Below are 26511 nucleotides of genomic sequence, written 5' to 3'. Positions count from 1 at the left end.
TCTGTCTGCCCGTCTATACCCATGCTTCACGACACAGCGTCCCTCTTTAAGCCACATGTCTCAAGTGGGTTCTGTCTTAAACTGGCTGCTGTTCTGAGTCCCATTACCTCTTCTAGACCACAGCCTGCTCATTTGTGAAATGAGGCCACCGCACCAGTAGGTGCTGGACTAGCTCCTCTGGGCTGCACACTAAGCATGGGGACTCCTGGGCTCCCCTCCTCCCCCCGGCAGACGTGGTTAACAACATGCAAAACACTGGACTGGATGCCCTCCAGGACCCTCCTGAGCAATAATCCACGGGAGTTTATAACACAGCATGGGTCGTGTCCTCGCAAGACAGCGTCTCTCCCAGGCTTCCCCCACTTCCCCGCTCACACCCCTCCATCATTCACAGCGCGAGCTGGACCCTATCACCCCAAAGAGAATGGCTCTCCTGACTTTGCCGGCCTGTGAGCCTAAAGCAAGACAACGCAAAATACAGTGGGGTCAAGGCAGATATTCCACAATCCAGAAGCACTTTCTTTCTGCTCGTCCTTTGAAATAAACCAAAATTGCTCATCTTTTCCCTGTTACATTAAACTATATTTTACAGGCCACACTGCCTTAACTATGGTTTCAGAGGTATTTTCTTGTTATTCAGAGCTCTCTTTTTTTAATGTATTTTTTTTTTGAGAAAAGCTTTATAAAAGCATATTTCAGTCTAAAAATATAAATACTTTCCTTTAGGAAGTCACCGCTCCCTTCCCCTCACATATTTGAGGAAATACTGCAGATATAACTGTAATGATGTTAAAAAGGAAACCTGACCACAAAACAAATTCCCTTCCAGTGTTTTCATGGGAGGCCAATAACAGCTGATGCCCAAAGTGATGGGAGCTGGGTGGGGGCCCCTTTCCCCTCAATGTCATACACCACCTTCCGTTTTCTGTGGGCCGAATGTTAAATCAATCTAAGTGAGAGTCAACAAAGGTCCTTTTCATCCGGGGACATACAAAACTGCAGGGCCCGGTCCTGAAGGTTCAAGTCTCTGAGACCTTCCATCGGCTGAGTGAACTACAGGAATTCATTTAATAATCCTGTGGAATGATCCTTCTTCGTGGAAGATGGAAGGACAGAGCACCACCTGACCAGCTTCTGCGCTGACCCCTCATTCTTCCCCGGCTCTTCTCTTGCCCCGACTTGTCTGGATTATGTGATTATCACAAGACCAGCACACAGGGGGACCCTTGATGGAGCCCTGACTGTTTTCTCTTTTCTTCGGCACATTTCAAAGAACTGACAAAAGCAATTGAGGAAAGATTTCTTTCGGATTCAGTGTTGCTCAGGCCACAGGTACACACACCTTGCTCCGACCATCAACGGCATTAAGCAAGCGCAACAAAGAGTAACAGTGCCCGCTAAATGCACGCTATTAGCAGCTGAGCCGGCATGCAAAAATAAAAGTCATACTATCGCTCAGATTTATGTCCAGCTGGAGAGGATTATCAATAAATGCAACAATAAATTACAGAACAAAACAGTATGAATGCAATAAACGGCCACAATCTGTGATATCACCTGAAAGCACTGTGCAATTTGAGTGCCTGGGGAAGGCTTCATGCAGAATAAACAGAACAGAGGAACAATTACTGCCATGGGTTTTGACTGCGAACTGCCCCGGTACCTATGAGCTATAGGACAAATGCTTGGAGCTGTAGGGCAAAATACTTAAGCTATTTCTGCCTTAGTTTCCTCATCTGTAAAATAGAGATAATACAAGCACTTTTATCAGAAGGTTGTAATAAGGAATACACACGTACAAACACACCCATAGGGATGTGTATATAGATACAGATATAGGTATAGATATAGATATAGGTATATGCGTGTATTTATTTCTTAGTCTATTTTCACACTAGAATGTAAACTGCATAACAATGGGAAATATTGATTGTTTGCTGCTACGGTGACTGTCCTGTATCAACTTAGCTAAACTGAAACTACATCTCCAGCATTCTCTTCCCTGCATATTCTTGGCTTAGGGCTGGTCACAAGAGAAATTTGCATGATTACTTGGAAGTCAGAAGTGAAGCCTCTGCCATATTTTTATGCTCTGAAGGTCAGTGCAGGGCCCCGGCAGTGTGCTGGCTGGCCCACGTGGTCACGGATCTGCTGGCTCGCCCAGGCTGGTGCTCCTCTCCTTCCCACCACCTCTCTTTCTTCGGCTTCTCTGAGTCCTGGGCCAGGCATGCGCACAGCTCCATGGTGAAGACCACCAGCTCCTCCTACAGGTTCCCTGTGTTATCAGGGTTACAGGCAGTGACTGATAGACGGGTTCTGGTTTCTTCTCTTGCTGACCCCGCTTCACATCTAGCTTTCCTTCCTCACGAGTTGGTCTAGGTAACTTATAAGTACTTCGGGACCATCATCAGACGGAGGGGCGACAGCCTTGCACAGAGTCCCCAGGCAGCTTCCACAACTGTGTAAGCTCTGATTCCTAAAATAATCCCATTATTCTGCATCACTTACAGCGATCTGGCTTTTCTGACTGAGCCTGGACTTGGCAACTGTTGTCAGAGGATGTTCTCTGAACCAGTTCTAGACTATCTGAAATTGGTTCTCTGACCTTATTCAACTGAAAGGCACTAATGACCAGGATCATTAGTAACAATTGGTAATGGTGGTCTGTGAGATGCACAGCAAAAGTTACTTTAATGGTTACTGGCAATCAAATGTCTCTAGCAAACAAAGCTTTGGGTGATGAAGTAGTTTGTTCCATAAAAAACTTCGTATATATAATGGGGTTGTTTAGTTGCATTCTGGAGAACTTGGGGGGGAAATGACACGCTCAGGGCTTTAAATTCCTAACTCAAGTTCTCACTAAGGGACAAGAAATCTATGCTTTTTTTCCCCAAAGTCGAACCTTTTGCCTGTAGCTATGGGGCCAAGGTTTCTGAAAACCAAACCTAAAGTCCAATCCAATTGAATTTCCAACTTTACAGGATCTCTTTTGCTAAAGTTAAGGCAATAATTAGAAAGGAGGAGGAGCCCAAAAACCGGGAAGGGGAGATATAGGAAACCAACACAGCTAGGGACCTTGAGTCCCCAAGTTCTGCCGAGTCTTCTTTGCCAGTAGAAGAAATTCTTTCTCCTATGTCTGAGGAAGTTTTCATCCTTGTGCTTGAAGATCCTGACGTGGTCTCTTCTGAGGCCATACACAAGAGACTGGTGACCTTCCTCAGGGTGAACTTATTCATTCTAGACCAGATTCAAATTCCAGCAGGCCCCAACAGGTACAACATAGGACCTATGCCATACACACCAGAAGAACTGCAAGATTTTACCACTTTATATCAATAGGAACTTTGAGGGCATGCTTGTGAACCCAGTAAACATGTTGGATCATAGTGGAAGGAATACAATGTTGAATTGGGTTTTCAAACTTGTTTATGGAAATATATAATAATGTATGTTAACATAATACAAATTGAAACAGAGATTCAATGTGTTCTTGATTCAATGTGTTAGCCAAGTGGCAGGTAGTGGCTCTAACACTTTCCTTATTTGGTTGACTGAAACCTGGTAACTTGGTTACCTGGACCCACAGATATGACACTAAGACTTTAATGAGATAGCACAGAAAGTGTCTGCTACTGGGTGAAAAGAATATGGAAAATGGTAGTACCGACTTCAAATATATTCCGTCTTTAGGAATGAATGAAAAGGAATGGGTTACTTTGTTATTCACGTCTAAGAGATTCAGCCCTTGTGAAGTTCATCTCTGTGTTTTACACTAATCCCAAGTGGGAACATCATGGGTCATTTTTTTTCCCCAGCCTTTTGTACCATTGCGATCTGCAAATATTCTTGCCTGCTAAATAAAGTCTGGGCGATGTGGTTAATTTTAATGAGAGATTCTAATTAAATCATTTAGCCATGCAAGCACACAAATCTTCCTCTCTTTCCAGCTGTTCCTTCTCCTGTGGCATCCGTCCCTTTGGTTGAATCTAGCGAGCTCTCTCTCCAGTTGAGGGGACTATTGAGTCCACCAGTTGTGTGACTTTTCAGTTACGACCCCAAATTTCCTATCTTGGCATGTTAGGGAAGCTGGAACGTCTTCATTTGTATGGTGGCTTTAATTAATATGGCTGGGGCCAGAATCCAACAGCCCACATGAGGCAGCACTAGATAAGGTGGAAAAGGGAGATGCCCGGATACAGTGCCAGCTCCGGGGTGCTCAGCATTCTCCCTGCTCCGGTCCCCAGAAACACCCCAGTCCTGGAAAGTTTCAGCAGAAAGCACCCTCATGAATCTAAGGAACAACATTAGCTGCCTGAATTTTTCTTCTTTTAAACAGATTCAATCCCCAAATGCTCTTTGTACTCTTTGCTTCTTATTTTGAAAAAAAAAAAAAAATACACACTCTCTCTTTTTGAAAACTCTTTCTTATATAAAGACCTCAGCCCTTAAAAGGAATTTTTTCAAAAGAGAACAATTATGTAATGGCCTCTTAGGGATCTAATTCTCAAGATGTGACCTAAATGAATGATTTTTTAAAACTCCAGGTGTAAGTAGGAAGAGGAAAAGTGTTCTGAAAATCATCGCCCACTGTTGAGATCACGTATAACATCCATCACTTATGCTCTTTGAAATTATTCAAGGGGCAAGACTGGTCTCTTCCACTGAACTTATGTGGAACTTGCCAATTTAATTTAATTTTAGTATCTTTTAATGTGTAATTTTAATTTTTATTTAGAAAATGGTATCCTTTATCTCACCAATATCACTGGGAAAGTTGGGCTTTCACAGTATAAGGAATTAACTCAACACCTATTACTTATTCAAAATATGTAATCAAAAATCTAAGGTTTGGTTATATGCCATGCCATGTAACCCCAACATATTGGAATTTCAATTTATAAAATTATTAAATTCAGAAAAATGTATTGCAGTTTTATGTTTTCTCACTTGTAAGACAAGAAAAATAATACTGGCTGCTGTTACCACTGGCCTAAGTGCCTGAATACGAGTATTGCAAGCACAACTTGCTAATAATTGCTACATAATCCAGCACTGATTTTTTAAGTTTATTTATTTTTGAGAGACAGAGAGGTAGAGCATGAGCCGGGGAGGGGCAGAGAGAGAGGCAGACACAGTATCCGAAGCAGGCTCCGGTCTCCAAGCTGTCAGCACAGAGCCTGTCATGGGGCATGAACCCACGGACCGCGAGATCACGACCTGAGCTGAAGTCGGATGCTTAACTGGCTCGGCCACCCAGGTGCCCCAATCCAGCACTGATTTATACCGCTGTAGCAATTTTATGCTAGATTTTCCAGGATCAAAGCAGGGATGTAGTCATTCTGTAGAGATGACCATTATGCGAGTGCCAACTTAAACAATTCTGCTTATCAGAATTTGCAACTCGAGACATCCCGTTAAAACAAATACAAAACATCCAAAGAATGTGTATGTACCAGCGTGAGTGGGTGTGTGTATGATATAGATACATGTATCACATGTATACATATATATGTACATACACATATGTGTGTGCACGTGCGTGTGTATGATATACACATATATAACATGTATATACATATACACGTATGTATGATATATATACATGTAACACCTTCAGAGGTGCTGCCTTCATTTTCTTCCATAAGCATGACAATATTTACTTTATAGCAAATCTTACCGTGTAAGAACACTGTATAGTAAATATGTTATAATAATTTTTCATCTACTTGAACAAGTCAAAAATTTTTAAGATCCACACTGATGAACTTCCCCCAAAATGTTTCTAATTTGATGGCAAGATTCATTAAATGTAAAGATCAGAAGGCTCTTATAAAATATCCAGCTCTTCTCACTTCTAAACATTTTCTATAATTTTTAGAAATTTTTTAATGTAGAATTTCAAGGCTATTTCTTTTCTTCCTGGATTTCTCCACAATGGCAGCTACATTTAGACTTTTTAAAAATAAGTATTATTAAATCAAGAAGTTCTTGGCCTTGGTTAATTGTTAAGCATTCTGATGCCCCAAAGTATGTAGGGGTCCCCATAAATCTCATTTAAATGACATCTCATGAACTATTTCTTATTACTTTTGCTGTTGATTGGTGCTTTCTGAGACATCTAATCAAATCCTAAGTAGGGTTGCCAACTAAGATACAGGATATCCAGTTAAACGTGAATTTCAAATAAATAATGAAAATGTTTTTAGTATAAATATGTCCCAAATACTGCATAGCATATACTTATGCTAAATTTATTTTCATAGTTTATCTGAAATTCAAATTTAACTTATTTTATACTTTTTAAAACAGCTTTATTAAGATATTCATGTACCATGAAATGTCACCATTTTAATTATACAAGGCAATAGATTTTAGTATACCACAGAGTTGTGCAGCCATTATTACAACCTAATTTTAAAACATTTTATCACCCTAAAAAGAAACCCTGTAGCCATTATCAGTCACTCCCCATCCCCAGGGTCCTCTTATTCTGCAGCCCTAGACGACCACTACTTTACTTTCTGTCTTTGCAGATTTGACCATTCTGGACATCTGACCTATATGGACTCATGCAATATGTGGTCTTCTGTGACTGGCTTCTTCACTTAGCCTGATTTCAAGGTCCATTCACGTTGTAGCATATGTCAGTGCGTCTGTGTTTTTATTTCTACATCTGGCAACGCTAATCAAAAGGCAATATGAAATAGAACCATTTTGCCTAATATAAGGTTAAAAAAAAAAACAACTGTTCTTTACTACCAGACTCTGATCCAAACTGATCCCTGGAGCTATTCTATCAAATTCTCACATCTCCTTCGGATTCTTAGAATTTGCCACTCTGGATTTGGAGACCAGGGATCAGAACTATGCTTAAGGTGACAGGATTGGGGGTGGTGAAGCTGGCAGGGGTCAGAGGCACAGGATGGAGAAGGAGCTGGTGCTCCAGTTGGTGGTAAAAGGGTCTGAGCCAGTCATGCCCCAAGTACGAGGGCGGTCAGAGCTGAGTGTCTGCCTTCCACACCTCGGGGCCTTTGATGATGCTTTCTGTCCTTCTTTCCTTTTAGCTCTCCCCTCGATGTAGGCCATCACCAGATTTTCCCTCTGTGAGACGTCAAGAGGAAGGATAAATAACACAGGGGGTTAACCCTCACGCTGAAATTTGGGTTAGCCCCACCGCCAGTGACAGTGGTCTTGGGGTGGAAGGAGGGAAATGATTTGAAAACAGTCCTACTGCACAAGTCTGAAGGGTCTGATTTCCTATCTGCCGACATTGCTCTCTCCCCACGTCCCAGATCCCAGCCCCAGCCCTGACTCCTACCACCGCTCCCTCTCCAGTTGTGATAGCTCCCCAAAAGGATGTGGTGGTTTAGGATACAAGGCCCTGCCTTTGACCCTGACAGTCCATTGTGCTCATGGCCTCGAGAACTCTGGTCTATGCACAGTAAACCACGGCTCCGGGAGTTTCCCATTTAGGACTATGGAGGAGGAAGCATTAAAACTTCACCAAACAATTTAGCCAAATGATTACTTTGTTCTTTCTTTGTGTAACATTGCTTTTTGCCTTCCTCAGAATTAGATAATTTCATTTTCCTAGTTTAGACAGATCTCAGAAGAAGTTGTGTGACTTTGCTCCTGAGGGTGAGTGAGGGGACCTTGTCTCCTCAGGGACTTGAACAGTAAGCCCAACCCGCCCTCTGCCTTGCGTGACAGGATGCTCTGTGCATGCCTGACGGAATCCAGGACAGTGCCCCACGCCCTCCACTTGTAAAATATGTATTTCAAACTTGATGTATCTTTCAGCTTAAGCCTTCATCAAAGCTGTAGCCAGCATCAAGAACTCCCCCAGAGGGCCTCACTCGAACGCTTCTGTCTCCCACAGAGAAAGGAACCTGCTCTCACCCCAAAGTACATGCTCAGCTGGCAGAGTGAATTCTTATCACATTAAAAGAAAAAAAACCCCACTAACCATCACTTTCCAGAAACTCTTGCAAAAAGGTCAACTTTAAGGCAATGTTTATCAAATGCATTTCAAGGAATCCAGGGTTTAGCTAACTCGTTCCCAAACTTTAGTTTCCTAAGGTGTTCGTTCTCTTTCTTTCTTTCTTTCTTTCTTTCTTTCTTTCTTTCTTTCTTTCTTTTCTTTTCTTTTCTTTTCTTTTCTTTTCTTTTCTTTTTTAAGTTTGTAATGCACTTCAAATTCCAAATATTTATGGTTCCCTGAGAGCAGGCTGTTGTACTTTGCAGCCTGGTGGCCCTGAGGCAGCATTCTTGCCTGGCAGGATTCTAGAGGCAGAGAAAAAGAATGATAAATAGAAGCCACTGTGGGTGAGTTGGGTCGAAAGGGAGTGATGTTCCTTTTGCGCCGTGGGAGACAGATCTGTGAGCCAGGCTGTTCCTCGGAGCTGCACAACCAGAGATGCCCGTGGCCTTCAGAAAGGTGCTGCTATCCAGCTCTTGGCTCTACCCGGCCACCGCACCCCTCAGTTCCTTCTCCCCCCTGACCAACTCAGTGAAGAGAATACTAGCATTTCACAGGTTAGATTTCCTCATGCCCACTGACAATAGCTAAACACAGTGAGACTAAGTGCATACTGCATGTGCGGAAATGAAATCAAACTACCCTAAGAGTGAGAAACGTGTAAGAAACAAAACACAAAGCCACTGAATGATCCAGGAGACTTACTTTCTATCCCTGGGCCCAGTAACTTCCGAACATATTTCCCTCAAGAGACCTCTTGTAAGGCACAAATTATAGTTGTTTCATCAATGTATCCATCAGTCATTACACATTGAGCACGCCTACAGTATGTAAGGCATTGTGAAATCGTTACCTAAATTAAAAGTACTGAATACATTTCTCGCACTGCACGTGATCAGCTCGTTAGCTCAAAATAAAAATTCTAATTTAAAAAAATTACTGAATTTCAAGATTTCAAGGACACTTGCGCCCTCATAAGTAAAGAATGAACTCTCATGGCAAAAATTCTCCAGGAAGATAATGGCTCGCTAATATCTCCTATTTGGTATAATGCTATGTCTTGGGTAGCTCAATGAACCAAAGAGATAAGATCATTTCAGCTGTGTATCATTTACTGGGCAGGTCTTTTGAGAGAGTAAATCTTTGACGTGGAATCATTGGGAGGACTCCCCTCATAGCATCCTAGTACTACACTATACTTCTATAGTATCTCTGTGTGTATATATGTAGATATATATATATATATATATATATATATATACACATATATATATATATATATGCATATGCACCTACTCACCCCCATATAAATATGTATATACACATATACATATATCCTTTGTCCAGCTCTTAACTAAAATTAATCCATCTAATTTACCTCTAGAGTTCCTCTAGCTTGAATATTCCAGGATTCCGCATTGCATTAGTTACGTAGCTCAACCCTGAGGAAACAGAACATAGGACAGGCCTATGCTTTTAGAAATGAGAAGGTCTGGAGCACTGGGTGTTGCCTACAGGAGCGAGTTCCAGTGGGGGACCTGGGGCAGAGAAAGGGCCCTCAGACAGGCAGAGGAATCAGACAGGAGCTGCAAAGGCAGCAAAGTCAAATGTGGCCATGTTTTACCCAGAGCCAGGCCTATACCTGCAAAATTGGATTTAATGCAGAGTGTCTAAAAATACGCTCAATGAAAACAGTCTGCTGATTCTCTTCTCAGAAGAGACTACTGCAAGACACAATGGGGTCAGTATTTGAGCCTTCGTTTTAATGCTTAGAAGAATCTGCATTTACGCAGTCAATTTTCTCCTACCCGGGAGTTAAACTTCTGACTTCTTTGTTGAATCCTCGCAGAAAGGGGCCAGAGGTTAATGGACTTGGGAATCCAAGGTCCAGTGATACAAGAACTGTGCATTCCATCATCACTTGAACCTCTACACATTATCAGACTGAATAAATACAGTAACACCTCACTCATCTACAACCCAACTATACAGCAAATGCATAAGGGGGAACCAGGAAAGCAGACAAGGGCTTGTGATGGAGTAGAGATTATAGGCATTGGAAAACAATGCTTGGGGTAGAGACAGAGGGACAGTCAGTCAGACAAACAGACAGAGAACTGTGCAGCCATTCCTACTAAACCACAAAGCAGGCAGCCCACATTTTGTAGAGTATTTTGGAGGGAAGCAAAGTTTTCTAAAGAAATCCATTAATGAAACTTGTATGCTTCAAGACTGCTTTGAACAAGTGCACTGAGCCATGGTTAGTGATACAAGCATTAAAAAAAGGGGAGGGGCAACTCAACACAGAAGAGAAGAGCCAGACACAAGGACAATGCAAAGAGGGCAGGTGCCCTGGATGGCTGGGACAGGGTCTCTGCCCTTAGCTGTGAAGACAAAATGTAATCAGCTGACCCTAATTACAAAGAATAGGCAAGCAATATCAATACCTACAACTGTTCATATTCCTGTCTAAATGGGCTATAATATTGTCTCATTGATTTCAAGCTTTCTCAACAAGTTCCAAGCTAGTAAACCTTTAGATTCCTGGCTTATTTTTGGGAGTGCTGCAAACAACACTTGCATTCAATATAATCTATTCTGTTCAAGGGAAGCCCCTCAGCCTGTTATTGAGACTGCTTAAGGCTAAATTCTACAGTTACAGCAAACTTGGGAGTTCTGGCTTTCTAACTCACAGAAATTAGAAATGACAGAGGCTTTATTTACCCACACACAAACGCTAACATCAGCAAGAAGTGACAGGTAATAACAAATAAAGGGAAAGAAAAGAGATAAACTCTCTAGTGCCAACCCAACTACCAGAGAGCATAGCAGACTTCAAACCTCATCACAGACCCTGTGACACACATTTGATGGCCTAAATCTACCAAAAAAAAAAAAAAGGCACAATTGCAATCAGTACATCTGATTTTAAAATGTGGAAAAGTAAGCAAGGGAGTTTGAAAATATTTTGTCCGAAGGGGATGAAGAAAAATAGAAACTTGCCTATCTACATAAAGTTGTCAAGAGACGTGGACAGTTGAGGTCTATCCTGGGTTGAATAGTGTCTCCCCAAAATTCTTGTCCACCCAGAATCTGTAAATATGACTTTATTTTGAAAGAGTGTATTTGCAGATGTAATCAAGCTAACATGAGGTCCCATTGGATTTGGGTGGGCCCTAATCCAACGACTGCTATCCTCAGAAAAAGAAAGAACTTGGAATGGACACACGAGGGAAGAGGGCCATGTGACAACAAAGGCTGAGACTGCAATAATGCCACGAGCCAAGGAGCACCGAGAAGTGCCAACAGACACCAGGAGCTGGAAGGGGCGAGGAAGGATCCTCCCGAGAGCTTTCGGAAAGAGAATGGCTCTGCCAGCACCTGAATTGCTGAGTTCTAGTCTCCAGAACTGTGAGACTTCTGTTGTTTAAAGCCACCCAGTTTGTGGTACTTAGTTTTGGCAGCCCTGGGTAACTCATTCAAGGTCCTGTTCTGCCTGTTTCATTCAGTCAATTTAGACAGTTGCTGTTGAAATCAATACATGCGGCTTGTTGAGAGATTACCATTTTGCAGACACCATGCTAAGCATTTTGCATGGGTCAACTCATCTAATCTTTACAATGACCCTCGGAGGTGGTTTGAATGTTGTGAAGAAAGCTAGTGAATGTTGCAATAAGAAGTTGGACGGGGTACCCGGGTGGCTCAGTTGGTAAAGCGTCTGACTTTGGCTCAGGTCATGATCTCACAGTCCCTGAGTTCAAGCCCTGCGTCGGGCTCTGTGCTGACAGCTCAGAGCCTGGAGCCTGCTTTTGGATTCTGTGTCTCCCTCTCTCTCTGCTCCTCCCCTGCTTGCACTCTATACCTCTCTCTCTCTCTCTCTCTACAGTAAATAAACATTTTTTAAAAATTAAAAAAAAAAAGTTGGACTCAGGCATATTGGTTCCAGAATCATGCTCTACTGCACATATGATGCACTTTGGAGCTTAAATCAACCAAATCCGTTGTTTTCACAGAGTAAATTATCCAGATAATTCACTCAGCTTCATTTTGGATGATTAGGATATTTTTACTGGACATGAAATTCTAAGTTGGCAATCTTTTCTCCCTTAAACACTATAAAGATGTTTTTCCATTGTCTTCTCCCTCCACTGTTTCTGATCATTGTTCTTCTAGATGTGAAGTGCTTTTTTTCTTTGGCTGCATATCTTTTGGTTTTTAGCAGTTTGTTGATGATGAAAATGATAGTTTTCTTTGAATTTATCCTGCTTGGGATATGCTGAGCTTCTTGGGTCTATAGGTTGAAATACTTTTTAATCAAATTTGGAAGTTTGGGGCCATTATTGTTTTTCACATGACTGTTCTGCCATATTTTCTCTCTCTCCTCTTCTTCTAGGACCCCATGTTAGATACTGTCTCGCGATCATTGAGGCTCTGTTTATGTTTTTTAAGTCTTTTTATTCTATTTGCTTCAGCTTGAATGATTTCTATCCATCTGTCTTTAAATTCACTGATTCTTTCTTCCGCTGTTAAGTGTATCAAATCAATGTTTTATATCAGAAATGTATTATTTAATTCCAGGAGATCTATTTGGCTCTTTTTCAAAATCTCCTTGCAGGCACTAGAATATAACCACCAGAAGGGTAGGGCATTTTAGTGCACTTAGTGCCCTGCTTTATCCCTGTTCCCTAGAACTGGAATGATATTTGTTCGTAGACAAATACACGCCTTCATCTCCCTGGCTGGAGCTAATGAGATAACGAATAAACAGCTGACTTAGTAAAGACTATTTTGGGAACAAATGAGAGCTGACAGGTTCTTCTTTTCCTTCTAATGTTTGATGATCTTAAAGTCTGCTGATTCTTCTTCTCATGAAAAGTTATATGTAGGACAGTCGTGGGGTGCCCTGGGTGACTCAATTACGTGTCCAACTCTTGATTTTGCCTCAGGTCATGATCTCATGATTTGAAAGTTCAAGCCGCATGTTGGGCTCTGTGCTCACAGTGCAGAGCCTGCTTGAGATTCTCCATCTCCCTCTTTCTCTGCCCCATGTGCATGCGCTCTCTCTCTCTCTCTCAAAAATAAATAAACTTAAAAAAAAAAAAAAAAAAAAGGACAGTTACTGATTGCCTTAGTTTGGATTCCAAAGAAGCAGACCCTGAGAATCCTGAGAAAAGTATTCAAGTGTGAGTTGTTTATTTTGGAAAGGATCCCAGGAACATCTGTGGGTAACTTGGGAACTGAGAAACGAAAAGAATGGCAGCCAATAAAAGGTGTATTACGAAGCACATCTCTTTGTGGACAACTGGAGCTTAAGGCCAGTGGAGAGTTCTGGGACTCAGTGGAGGGTTAGCCCACCTTAGGGGCAAGGGAACTTTGATCTTAGTACACCATTTCCATCAGTCACTGACTGAGGATTGGTGGGGTTGGGGTGAGGGGTTGATTATGTACTTTTAGTCTGCTATACTAACATTTCTGAGGAGACGGGCTCTGTAGCCAAAGAAAGACCTCAGGCATCAGAAACCCCACAGGGTGATTACCATCATAAACTGTAAGGAGGCATGGGTGGTACACCTTCATCAGGAACTACACTGATAAAATTGTTTACTTTCAGAATATATATATCTAATAAGACAAATATTTAATACAGTGCTAGGCTCACAGAAATATTACCCTGGAGTAGTAGATAAATCAGATTCTAGAGTCAACCCAACTTGGGTTCAATTATAATCTCTCCTATTTACCTGCTTTGTGACCCGGAAAAAAATCACTTAACTTCCCTCATTTATAAAAGGGTCTAAAGCATAAGATTGATATGGAGAATAAATAAGATTGTATCTGACACACAGTCAGCACTAGAAAAGAAGAAATTTACATCTTTTTCCTCCTCCTGGATTTAAGCCAAAACAGTAAATTGTGAAATTTCAGGCATCAGTGAACCAGGAAGAATCTGAATGGAGAGGACGAGGAAAGGAGAAAACAACGTTCTGGTATTCCTGAGTTACAATATGGAGGAGACACCTCTTCCCTTCTTCCCAGTTTGGAGCTTGGGAGCCCACAAGAGTGCAATACAACTGATAGAGATGGAGAAGCTGGAGAGAGAAGTTGTTTCAGTGTGAGGACGACTAAGGAAGCAATTCACTCAAGTGTTTGAACATTTAGTCCAGGAGAGGTCAGAGATTTGAATGTTATCCTGGATTTTGACAACCTACTAACTCAGCCCTAGCATTTTTACCAAATGTATGTACACTTCAATGTGGATCACTTGATTTTTTTTTACTTAAAACAATTTTTTTTAATGTTTATTTATTCTTGAGATAGAGACAGAGCATGAACAAGGGAGGGGCAGAGAGAGAGGGAGACACAGAATCCGAAACAGGCTCCAGGCTCCGAGCTGTCAGCACAGAGCCCAATGCGGGGCTTGAACCTACAAACTGTTAGATCATGACCTGAGCCAAAATTGGACCCCCAACCGACTGAGCCACCCAGGCGTCCCTGGATCACTTGATTTTAAAAATTACTTCTTGGGGCACCTGGGTGGCTCAGTCAGTTGAGTGGCTGACTTTGGCTCAGGTCATGATCTTGTGGTCTGTGAGTTCGAGCCCCGCATAGGGCTCTGGGCTGACAGCTCAGAGCCTGGAGCCTGCTTCGGATTCTGTGTCTCCCTCTCTCTCTGCCCCTCTCTGGATTCTGTGTGTCCCTCCCTCTCTCTCTGCCCCTCTCCCTCACTCATGCTCTGTCTATCTCTGTCAAAAATAAACATTTAAAAAAAATTACTTCTTTATTTTGAGAGAGACAGAACTTGAGTGGGGGAGGGGTAGAGAAAGAGGGAGAGACAGAATCCCAAGCACTTGTGCAAGGTCAGCACGCAGAGCGCGATGCGGGGCTTGAACTCACAAAACCGTGAGATCATGACCTGAATCGAAATCAAGAGTTGGTCACCTAGGCAACTGAGCCACCCCGGCATCCCTTGATCACTCAACTTGAGTTAGAAAACACTGTCTGGAGTTTTCACTCCACGGGACACGGGACATAGAAACACAACTTGGTGAGAGGCAAAAGGATTGCTGCAAAGGGAAACAGGGTCAGTCAGCCTGTGTTGGCTGAATTACACAAATTTCACAGGCCCATCTGCCTACGGTGTCTGATAAGACTTTTCATTCTCATGTGTTGACAAAAACCATTGGCATCACTAATGCACATTACCCTATGTTCCAGTTAGTACCAAATTTCTATGGAGCTAGAAATGAAAATGAAGGGCACAGCTGGAATCATTTGGGTTCTGGTTTCTCCTCTTAAATGCTTCAAGACGTTGTTGTGTTGGGACTGGGAAGCTTCCAGGAATCACATGGTTGTGGCTTGTGATTTCAGTTGTCATTCAGACAGGCCAATTTTTGAATGAATGACTAGAATGATAGCAGGCAAATGATAAAAGGGCAGGGGTCGGGGGGAGGGAGGTGTTCTCAAGTATAGGTATAAAAGTCAGAAAGAAGGAGGAGGAGGAGGAAGAGGAGAAGGGGAGGAAGAAAGGTCAAGAAAATAAAAAAGAACAGGAAAAAGAAATCTGAAGTACTGGGAGATAAACATTTCCAAAGAGTAAGTCTATAGTTTACCTACATATATGTAATAAATATTCACCAGTCCCTTCTAATGTGTCAAGGATGGTTCTAGGAGCTGGAGACAGAGCAGTGAATCAAACATGCCTTTCTGGCACTTACATGCTAGGGGTCCTGCTGGAAGGCCCATTTAGGAAGGTGTGGCAAGGCTGAAGCTACTACGTCCTGTTTAGTTAAAACTTTGAATGTCTTCAGGTCCCTTGGCATCATCCCTTAGGTCAGAAATCTGAATCCAGATCTGCCTCTGACAATCTAAAAGTCAAGATGCAGCAGAGTGCCTGCTATGAGAATTCTCCCCGGCCACATAGGATTGGAAGTTGGGAAAGAGAACCGACTCAGTGAGTAGGTTGCCAAGCAACCGATCAGAGTCACCAAGTCCTCAGACGTCTTCTGGGTAAGAGAAAAGCATCATGGTTTTAATTACAGTGGTGGCTCATCTCCTTCTTCCTTGAGTAGCCATGGGACAGGAGCAGATGTTTATCATACACAGGGCAGAATCTCTCCACATGGAATCCACATGGGGCTTCCAATTGGCATACTGGTATCGCATTCCGAGGCATTCCTTTGAAAACCAGAATTTGCCCCAGAAATTTTCTAGAAATTATCTAGAAACCTGACACAATGTCAGTAGCTGGCAACGAGCAGACATCTGATATACTTCTTGACCCAAAACATTTCTGAGGGAATAGTGCTGCGAATAGGCAGCTAGATACACATGAATATGCATCGATAGTTCCAAGACAACTAACAATCACATGCAGAAACCTGCATCCCTACACGGCAATAAGACCAAGAGGATCTAGGGGAGGGGTAGTGACTAAGCATGAGATTGTAATTTGGGGAAAATGGGTTCTCACCTGGCTCTGCCAACTAGCCATGTGATCTTGGGCAAGTCACTTCAATTCTAGCCAGAATCTGATCCCCTCTTGCCAGTTCCATTGCTACTACTCTCTCCAGCCATTGGGACCATTGCAACGTCTGCTTCTTAGTCTCATCTTCACATCCCAATGGTCTAGAATCAACACAGCAGCCAGAACAATCCTGCAGAAGCTCTCAGATCTTGTCACTCTTTTGCTCCATCTCCCCAGTGGTTCCTGTCTCGTTCAGAGGAAAAGCCAAGTCCATGCAATGACCTGGAAGGTTCTACGAGATCAGACATCTCCTACTCCTGATCTCATCTCCTACCACTCAAGCCCTTGTTTGCCCTGCTCCCCACGCCATTTTGACTTTGTTTTTGAACCTTTAGTGTGCTCCTGCTGCAGAATATTGGAATTAGCTCTTCCCTCCCCTCCCCTCCCCTCCCCTCCCCTCCTCTTCCTCTCTTCTCTTCTCTTCTCTTCTCTTCTCTTCTCTTCTCTTCTCTTCTCTTCTCTTCTCTTCTCTTCTCTTCTCTTTTCTCTTCTCTGTGCCTGGAACACTGTCTCTCCAACTAGCTCACTTCCAACCTCCTCTTCTACCTCAAGTCTGCTTAAATGTTCCTTTCTCAGTGAGGCCCTCTATAACTTCCTATTTAAAACTGAAGCCCCACCCTAGCTCCTCAATCACTTACTCTGCTTTTTTCTTTTTCTAGAGCATTTATCATCTTCTAAAACACTTTATAATTTAGTTATTGATGACGTTTATAGTTTATTATCTGCACTCCTATTAAGACCCATGCGGGCAGGAATCTTGGTATATTTCATTCACTGATGTACCTGAACTGGCCTAAAGGAGCCCCTGACACATAGTTAGTGTTCAGTAAATATCTGTTGAATGGATGAATGAGCAACTCAGGGTGCAATAAAAATATTCACAATCTCTAGTCACAGGCAGTTAGGACTCTAGGCTGAGATGATCAGAAATATCCAGCAGGTTTCTTCTTTGTTGTCTTCCAAGGGGTGGTAAGGAATACCTGAGTAGATACAGTACCATGTCAACTCCCAGGGAAGTTGCCCTTTAGGCAAAGAGCACTTGTTTCTTGTGATTCTCCTACCAGCTTGCTCCACCAAGTTCCTGCCTGTCCCCATGGGATTTGCACCGGACTGAGAGACAAACGAATGACAAGACTGCTGTTAATCGCAGAGAACCGAAACAGAAAGGGAGATCCTCCCTTTTACACACAGTTCAGAGACATTCATCTCTGCCATGCCCCTTGGATTGAACGGAATCCAGCAACTGGTTGTGCAAAAGACAGGATCCGCTAGTAATTGGCCAAACAGCTTTTCTTAGCATTGGCTGAATCAAGAATGTGCCCTTAAACATTAAATTCTCCTAAGGTCCAGGATCTCTGCCAAATCTTGTTACAATAGAAAAAGGCAAGTCAAATCCTGACCAATTCATGGCATTAGGTTAAATTCCTTCTAGGTAGCACACTCTACAGTGTTTTGTTTTGTTTTGTTTTGGTTTTTGAGGTGGGGGAGAGGCAGAGGGAGAGGGAGAGAGAGAATCCCAAGCAGGTTCCACGCCCCATCAGAGCCTGATGCAGAGCTCTATCTCATGACAGTGAGATCATGACCTGAGCTGAAATCAAGAGTGAGACACTTAACCGACTGAGCCACCCAGGTGCTCCTACAGTGTTGTGACCAGTGTTAACCCACCATATTCACGCAGGGTAGAGCATAATGAGGGGGAATAAAACAATCTCTTTCAATGAGGCACTTTTTCCCCCAGAGACAACAGGTAGCAAAATGAAAAAATGGGGGAGCCTGGGTGGCTCCGTCGGTTAAGCATCTGACTTCGGCTTGGGTCATGATCTCATGGTTCATGGGTTTGAGCCCCGTGTTGGACTCTGTGCCAACAGCTCATAGCCTGGAGCCTGCTTCTCTCTGTGCCTCCCTCTCTCTCTGCCCCTTCCCTGCTCGTGCTCTGTCTCTCATTCACTCTCTCTCTCTCAAAAATGAATAAACGTTAAAAAATTAAAAAAAAAAAAAAAGAAATCACTAAGAATCTAGCTGCCTTTTTATATTAAAAATATTTTAATAAAAAAAATCAAAATACACACTGAAGTGCCTAGGCACCCAAAGTCCAACTTCAGTGATTAGTTCAAAGCCAATCTTATTTCACTTCCCACTAACCAAGAACCTCAGATTATCTTGAAGCAAATGATTTTATTTTATCTACACATCATTTTATTTCATCCACAGTGTCATTGTCATGTCTCAAATAGCTGACATCTCTTTTTACATTATCTAATTAGCCTTTAGTGTTCATATTTTGCTAATTGCTTCAAAAATGCCTTTTTATAGGTTCATACACTGCAGTTGAGGTTTCTCAAGTATCTTTCAGTGTGTAAGTTCCTTCTTTCCCTACCACCTGCTCTGTTCTTTAAATTCTATTTGTTGGAGGAGCTGTTGTCCCCCCCAAACTACCTGTAGTGTGGATTTTGCTGCTTAGTTATAGTGTCACTTAATACTTCACCATATTTCCCGAAAATTGGTAGTTAGGTCTAGAAACACTATCAGAATCAGAATCAAGTTTTGGGCAAAATTACTTCAGTGAACTGTGTATTTCCATCAGGAGGCATATAGTGTCAAGTTGTTTCTCTTTTTTGAGATGTCACAAGCTATTGATAATCATTACCAAGAGTCATTACTAGCTGGAATGCTCCCATAGGAAAAATTATTCTATCAACTATGTGGTTACCCTAAAGCACAATTCATTCAGGCATGGCAACACAAACACATTTTTTTTGGTCAGTTTTCAAAATAAGATGGTTCTCAGGGCACCTGGTGGCTCAGTCAGTTAAGCGTCTGCTCTTGGGTTTCAGCTCAGGTCATGATCTCACATTTTGTGGGATTGAGCCCCACGTTAGTGTTAACGTGGAGCCTGCTTGGGATTCTCTCTCTCTCTCTCTCTCTCTCTCTGCCCCTCCCCACCCTCTGTCTCAACAAATAAACTTGAAAAAACGAAAAACAAAATAAGGTGGTTCTTTAACATCTTCCAACATGGCCTATAAGTTTGTTTGTTTCTTTTATTTGAGTGCCATTGTGAATTTATAGATCCATTGGGAGCCTCTTCTGGTTGGCCCCAAGGTCATTTTGGCATGACTCTAGCAATATTTGGTTAATTCCTGATTTCTGGCATGACAAAATGTTCTGAACTCATCTTTACATATCTTGATTTCAGAAAAGGAATCAGCAATTTCTACAAAGATGAGCTCCCTTAATTGCATTCTTAGCAGGAAATATACATTAAAAAAATTCTGTCTGATCAGTAAATAAATCGTTGTTCAACTTCAAAAAGTAATAGGTGTGGACCTATCACTTTCTGGGATGAAGTTCCTGAAGGCAGCAAGCTAGACTTCCAGGGTGTGCTGGTGGAGAGAACTTTCTCCCTCCTGACCAAATCAATAAGGCAGCTGGCCTCAGTTTTGGATTCTCTCTCTTCTCTGTATCCAGTTCAGTAACTTGAGTAACAAGCAATTGGTTGTTAACTTTGGTACTTTATCTGCATAATTGTTCTTAGTAATGTACAAAGACAGCGCAGCTGACACACTTCTGAGCATCTACGTCACCTCCTGGCCATTTATGGCTGCATCCAACTCCCTCTGGAGCCCCATACTAGGCTCTGGAGAAGAAAGAGGTGAAAAACAAAGAGCTTCTGTCCAGTCAGGAGGCAGAATGCATCCTTTAAAAAGTCACAAGATGCACAATATGTATAGGAAATGCTAGAGGGCTCTGGAGGGCGATGGAAGGACCGTGAAGGCTGTGGAGGAGGGCGAGGTGCAGCTGAGCCTTGAAGGGTCCCTGTGGCAGAGACGATGCTCTATCACACCATTTCTACTTCCTGGGCACCCAGGGAGATGGCATTTCCTTACTTCCTCTGGCCACCGGAATGTGTGAGTGAACATTCCAGGCTTAGCCTTGAAGAAGGAAATAATGACCCCTCAAAAATGTATCTTTTTGTCTTTACCTTGCTAGTCTCCCTCCCTTCATGCTCTTCCCCAAGGGGCCCCTCTAGCCAGGCCTGTGCCTCTGGGCAGGATGCTTCTCAGGGGGGTGTCTGTAGTCACAGCTCACAAGCAGACATGTCTGTGCCTCCGAGTTGAGTAGAATGTTCCTCGTCTCGGACACCTAACAATTCTTTCACCCAAAGGGAATTGCAGCGTTACATTTAGACATGTAGAACCTTTCACCTTCTCCCAAAATCAAATGGCCAAAGATCCACCTACTACTCCTGGGAGACTTTCTCAAATAGGAAGAGAGAGCTGTGAGTGGGGATATAAACTGCTTAATCACATCCTCATCCTAGAATATTACTCAGCCTTCGCACACCTTACCTCCCGGGTGACTGTCATGGGTCACATAGGAGCAAGGTCACGCCAGGATCCGGCCACTGACTCTCTTCCCTCTGGTGGCTGTGATACTTTCCTTTTAAAAATAACATTTATCATTTATTCTCGTTAGAAAAAAACACATCTGCTGAAAACACAACAGAATGATAAAACAAAGACAATTAAAATCACCTATAATCCAGTAACTCCAAACTATAGTTTGATGTGTATACTTCCGGTCGTTTGGAACCCCCTGGGTATGTGTGGGCCGTGTTGGTTTTGTCCTCTCAGACAGGACCCTATCGCACGTAGTTTTGTAGCTTGCTTTCTTCCTCAACGATATTGAGTGACGGTTTTCCCGTGCTCTCGAGTATTTCTCTACGACCAGATCGATATATCCGGAAGACAGGTGGTTTCACCAGGGAGGAGGGCCCTTGTCACAAAGAAGGATTCGTCTGTCCAGGCTCGGGCCGCGCTGGGGTGGGCGCCCAGATCTGCCAAACCCGACAGACAGGACAGGAAGGAGAAAGGAGGCCCGGGGGACGGGGTGGGGGGGTGGGGGGAGAGTAACACCGCCAGGCACCAGCCTCGCGGACGCTCTCCCTTCTGGAAGCGCAAATCCCAGAAGCACCTCCCTGCGTCTGCCAGGAGGCCTTGCAACAGGCTTGCGGCTCTCCCGCCCTTGCCTCCCTTTCAGATACTGGACGCTGTGCTCTCACTTTTCTTCAGTTGGGCTTCTGAGACAGGTGGGGTGAGGGGGCGTGCGGTGAGGGGCGGGATTAGCACCCGGGGCGGATTGTAGGGGTGGGGGGTGGTATAAATCAGACGTGTCCTCTCTCTTTCCGGACCGTGCTGCTCCCGGAGAGGAAAGGTCGACTTAACATGGCTTCACCTCCTAGGTGGCCTTTGCAAAGTCCCTAGAAGGCATTTTGCGTTATGCTTCAGAAACGCAGCGGGGGCCTCTCCGGGAACTGCGGCCGTGCAGCTTGTGGGCAGTGGCTGCGCCTTCTCTCAGACAGAGGCAGGCGTGCACCGGCGGCGGGAACGCGAGTGTCGCGGCAGCCTGGGGCTGCGATGGCCACACCTGGTCCGCGCGTGCGCGGCGGGCATGGGCGCGTGCGCGGCGGGCATGGGCGCGTGCGCGGCGGGGACACGTGCGCGTGCGCGGCGGGGCGGGGCGGGGGGTCGCTGAACCCCGAGACCAGAGCGACTGCATGCGCGGCGCTGGGACGCCCTCCACCTGCAGCGAGTCGGCTGCTCACGTCCGCTAAGCGCGTGGAAACCTCTATTGGCCACAGCCGGTCTGTTGGAACAGAAAGGTTCATTGTCCTGAAGTCACCCAGCCTGTCTGACCACTTTGGAAGTTTCTTTATGCTCCGCGGAACTTGGAGGCAGTTGTCCCACCGGCCACTGGATTATTGACGCATGAGCTTTACCCAGCAAACCTCTCTCGGAAGGGGCGACCCTGGTTTAATTTTCCACGAGGCAGGGAAAGCAACGCTTGAGAAGAAAAGTTCTGCTCTCCCAGCGCGCTCGAACTTTAAGAACAGTAAACACTCCACTACTTGACGGCGTGGGGGGAGGGGTGGTGGTTATTGACCTGAAATTACAATTTTGTGGGAAGTGGTTGTAAGCAAGTGTGCATGGACAAGAGTGTCCTCGGACCACACTTTCTTCGGGCTCCTGTATGCACCGACTTGGCCTGCCCTTGGGCTTCTCTCTGACTTTGGAGAATCCTGTTTGAGCAAGAATCCTGCTAAATCAGTTTAGGGGGATCCCCGACCCCCAGCCTTAGTATCTGATACCCCTGGGCTGCCTTCAGCAAAAATTCTGTGGACGGGGCGTCTGGGTGGCTCAATCGGTTAAGGGTCCCACTCGGTTTCACCTCAAGTCATGATCTCACAGTAAGTGAGTTCGTGCCCCATGTGTGACAGTGCAGTCTGCTTAGGATTCTCTCTCCCTCTGTCTCTGTCTGCTCCTCCCCTGCTCATGCTTGTCTCTCTCAAAATAAATAAACTTAAAAAAAAAATTCTGTGGAGTTGGTCTAGCAAGAACCCCCCATCCCCTTCTTGGTGATTTTCCATCCACTGACCCCCCCACCCTATGCCTTGCCTGTACATCCCCATTTGTCCGTTTTAGAATTGAGTCCAACCTCTCTCCCCTACAAAACCCCATTGTAGGAGCCCCTCTTGAATAAAGAGAGGCTGCCTGTCTCTAACGTGTCCTGAATAATTTTTTTAGCAGGTTTCTAATGGTGTATGCATGCATGTGTGGGTGAGTGTGGTAAAAGATCCATCATGTAATGATTACATCTTTAAACAATTAGTATAAAATACATTCATTAAACAATTTCATTTTGCTTCCGTGTCAAGCTCATGTGCTTTTCCAAGGTAATAATTTAGAACATCATATAATACTGATTTTAAGTGCATAGTTGAAAAAGGTTCACAGGAGTGAAAGTCTGGTATTAGTATCAGTTTGAAGAAGTGATCTCATTGATTTTATCCGTACAGCTGAAGATTCCTTGCAAGCTTTATTTTTCAAAGCAGAAGCATTGCACGGGTGAACATAGGCACAAATATCCCTCTTGAGTTGATGAAGCCAGATGGAGGGTTCTGGGTCTCTTTTAAAGAAGGTGAAAGCTGCTACCAAAAATGTCATAAAGCCATCACACCAGCCTGACATTCCGGTCCTCCAGGTCCTCCAGCTTTTCATTTACATGATTACTTCATAAGAATAGGGCCAAAAGGAGGAGGGCAAACCAAAACAAAAACCAAAGCTCTTGCATAATATTAGAGATTTTCGTGAAGGCACCAACTTACCACTCTGAATATTATAAAGAGAGAATTAAGTTATTAAACATTCTCTCTTACGTTTTAGGGTAATTAAAAAGACTTAGTCGATGTGGGGAAAAAATACAGAATAGTCTCAGCAGGAATAAAATGTAGGATAGCATTTAAAATTTTCCTTCTGCAACTTCTGGTTCAGATAATTGCCATTGATGGATGTTTCGCTGACAGCGTGTACTAAAAGTTTGAGGCTGTCATCCTCTAAGCCCACTGATCAATCTCAGCGTCACCAAAAGTGAGGCAACCAGACATGGTGGCAATAGGATGTGCAGCATATCATCTGAGATATTCTTACCAAAAAAGGGAGGGGGGTGGGAAGCAAGGCAGGAAGGGACTCAGGCAAGCTTTGGACTCTAACCCTCAGACCACAGGAAATACAGGAGATAGAGCAACAGGTTAAATGACACCCTGGGGAAGCAATCAGCCAACACCAAAAGGTGAAATATTTTCTAAGCCAACCGACCCCATTTCTTCAACACCTCCCTTTGACGTAAGGGATAAAAAGGGGGTGCTGTTCTATGTTATATGACACTGAACAAAAACAAAACAAAACAAAACAAAAAAACAAGACTTAAAGAAACGTAATATAATGGAAGACCTTGTTAGGATACTGGTGAAACTATAGAAAGACTACTCGGTCAATCCTTGTTAGGATCCAAACCAGCTATAAAAAGACTACTTGGTCAATCAGGGAAAACTGAATACACATTGTGTATTAGACAATCTCAGGGAATTATTGGTAATTTTTAAGAGTAATGATGCATTGTGGTTTTATTTTTAAAAGGCCTTTTATGGGTAAAATTAAGAGGCTGAGACTAAATAGTACATGGCAAAGTACTGATAGCTGCTGAAGATGAGCACAAGCATGGAAGTGTGTTACAGTGTCTACTTTCGTGTATGTTTGGAAATTCTTACAATAAAAAAAAAAAAGGAAATACAGGGATAGCCATCAGAAGTGGAGAAAATAGTGTCCACGTGGCCTGAGTACCTGCTGGTCATCAACACCTCTGATAAACGAGCTATCACAGAACTCCTCCTGTCTTGTCTTTAAATAATTCCGTATTTCATCTTGAATATAGAGCTGTCTATTTCTTCCAGTTAAATTTGGCATTTCAGATTCAGTCCTTTGCGGAGACAACGGTTGTTGATGATCATCCAAGAGCAAACATTTCTCAAACTACAGGTCTTCAATCTGATGAGCGTGACAAAGCCAAAAAAGACCAGCGTCATCCCCAAATCCTTGAATTTCAACAGAAAAAGCCCCGCTCTCCAGTAGCAGCGGTGGTGACGGTGACAAAGCTTCATTCTTTCAGTTTTAAGTGAGTTTCGTGGCCCTTCTTTCTCTTATCACTGAGTATGAACCCCCTGGATAGGAAAACAGCAGTAGCTTACAACAAGTCTATGCTAAAAGCACCTGGCACGCCATCATGCTGGCAGGAATGGGTGCCAGCCAGCACATCCTTCATCCCCTGGAAGGCTCTCTATGGATTTGTCGATTTTACAAACTTTTATATGTCCTCCCAAACCCACTCGCACAACATTATCTGTACAAGGGTAATGGAGATGCATTCCCATACAAGAAAGACACAATGATTTTCTTGCAAATATGAAAACAAAGCTGATGTTGCTCCTGGAGGAAGCCCTTGCCTCACCGAAGCTTCCTCATTCCCGCCCTGTGCTCACCTCCACTGTGGCTCCCTTCTCCCTTGTATTTTTATTCTTTCCTTAATCGTGGATATTTTCAGACACATCCCAAAATAGAGTGAGATGAACCCCCAGGCACCCTTTGGCCCACCGTTAACAATTACCAGAACTTTTCAAAATCTTATCTTATCCATTCCTTTCAGACCAGTTTCTTTTAATTTTCTTCCCCCCCCCCCCCCCCACCGAGCATTTTAAAACAAATCGCAGCCATCCCAGTAGTTTCCCAGTCTCCTCCCCACTGCTGCATTTTTCACCTCGTAGTGGAATTTGTGTGCATTACATTTTCCCCTGTTGCTCTTCAGGAGGAGGGGGTCCTTTATGGCTTTGGCAGCGGCACGGAAACTGGCCCACGGTAGGTGCTCAGGAAACACTTGGAATTGAACGTGCGATTAAGGGCAGCAGCTTTATTGCCGGAGACTTAAGAATTCAGAACACAGGTCTTCGCTCACAGAATGCATGACGCCTCGGTCATCAAAAACATACTCATCCAAACACTCAGTATTTAGGACTCGGCACCGGCAGCCTCAGGACGGTGGGCGCGTGGGGCGCCTGGACTTGAATCCCTGCCCTTGGCTGCTTGCGGTGGATGTCACTGGGAACGACAGAAGGTGGGTTCCAAAGATGGCTGCAGAATCTCCTGTCCCCCACGTTTCCCCCTCCAGAGGTGGAGTTTATGTTCCCTCCTCTTGAACCCGGGTGGGCCGGTGGCCGCAGTGGAAGTGATGTCGTGTGGTATCCAAGGTGAGGTCACAAAAGGCGATGCGGTTTCCTAGGGCACACGCGCTGAAGCTCCGCGCGGTCCTGCAAACCGTCCGTGGCCGGCAGACGGCTGGGAAGGCGGAGACTCAATGAGCACAGATTCCCGGCCGGCCCGGGCCACTTCAGAATCCTGTTCCATTCGCTGCCGTTCTAACTCCAGTTACTGTGGGACCACGACGGCCTTACAGTGGGAACTGCACAGCCCGCCCCTCCTGAATTCCCCACCCCCTGTAACCATGAAAGATAATCACTGTTGTTTAAAACCACTAGAAGCGCCCGGGGGGCTCGATTGGTTGAGTGTCCCACTTCGGCTCAGGTAATGATCTCACAGTTGATGAGTTCGAGCCCCGCGTCGGG

At 43.9% G+C, this 26511-nt stretch overlaps 1 long non-coding RNA gene across 1 annotated transcript in view; it reads right to left on the bottom strand.

Moving 5' to 3' along the window:
- The window catches only part of LOC123585020, a 29095-nt gene extending 7698 nt beyond the window's left edge, over window positions 1–21397 (bottom strand). Inside the window, exons 1-2 of the long non-coding RNA XR_006705850.1 lie at window positions 21035–21397; window positions 20849–20939 (exon numbers count right to left, since the gene is read on the bottom strand). This is a non-coding gene — a long non-coding RNA (uncharacterized LOC123585020). The remainder of the gene's footprint in view (window positions 1–20848; window positions 20940–21034) is intronic.
- Window positions 21398–26511: the final 5114 nt, after the last annotated feature.

This window comes from Leopardus geoffroyi, chromosome B1, assembly GCF_018350155.1.
Source record: "Leopardus geoffroyi isolate Oge1 chromosome B1, O.geoffroyi_Oge1_pat1.0, whole genome shotgun sequence".
Lineage (NCBI taxonomy): Eukaryota > Metazoa > Chordata > Mammalia > Carnivora > Felidae > Leopardus > Leopardus geoffroyi.
Note: the sequence above shows the minus strand (reverse complement) of the source record. Positions and strands in the feature narration are given on the sequence as shown.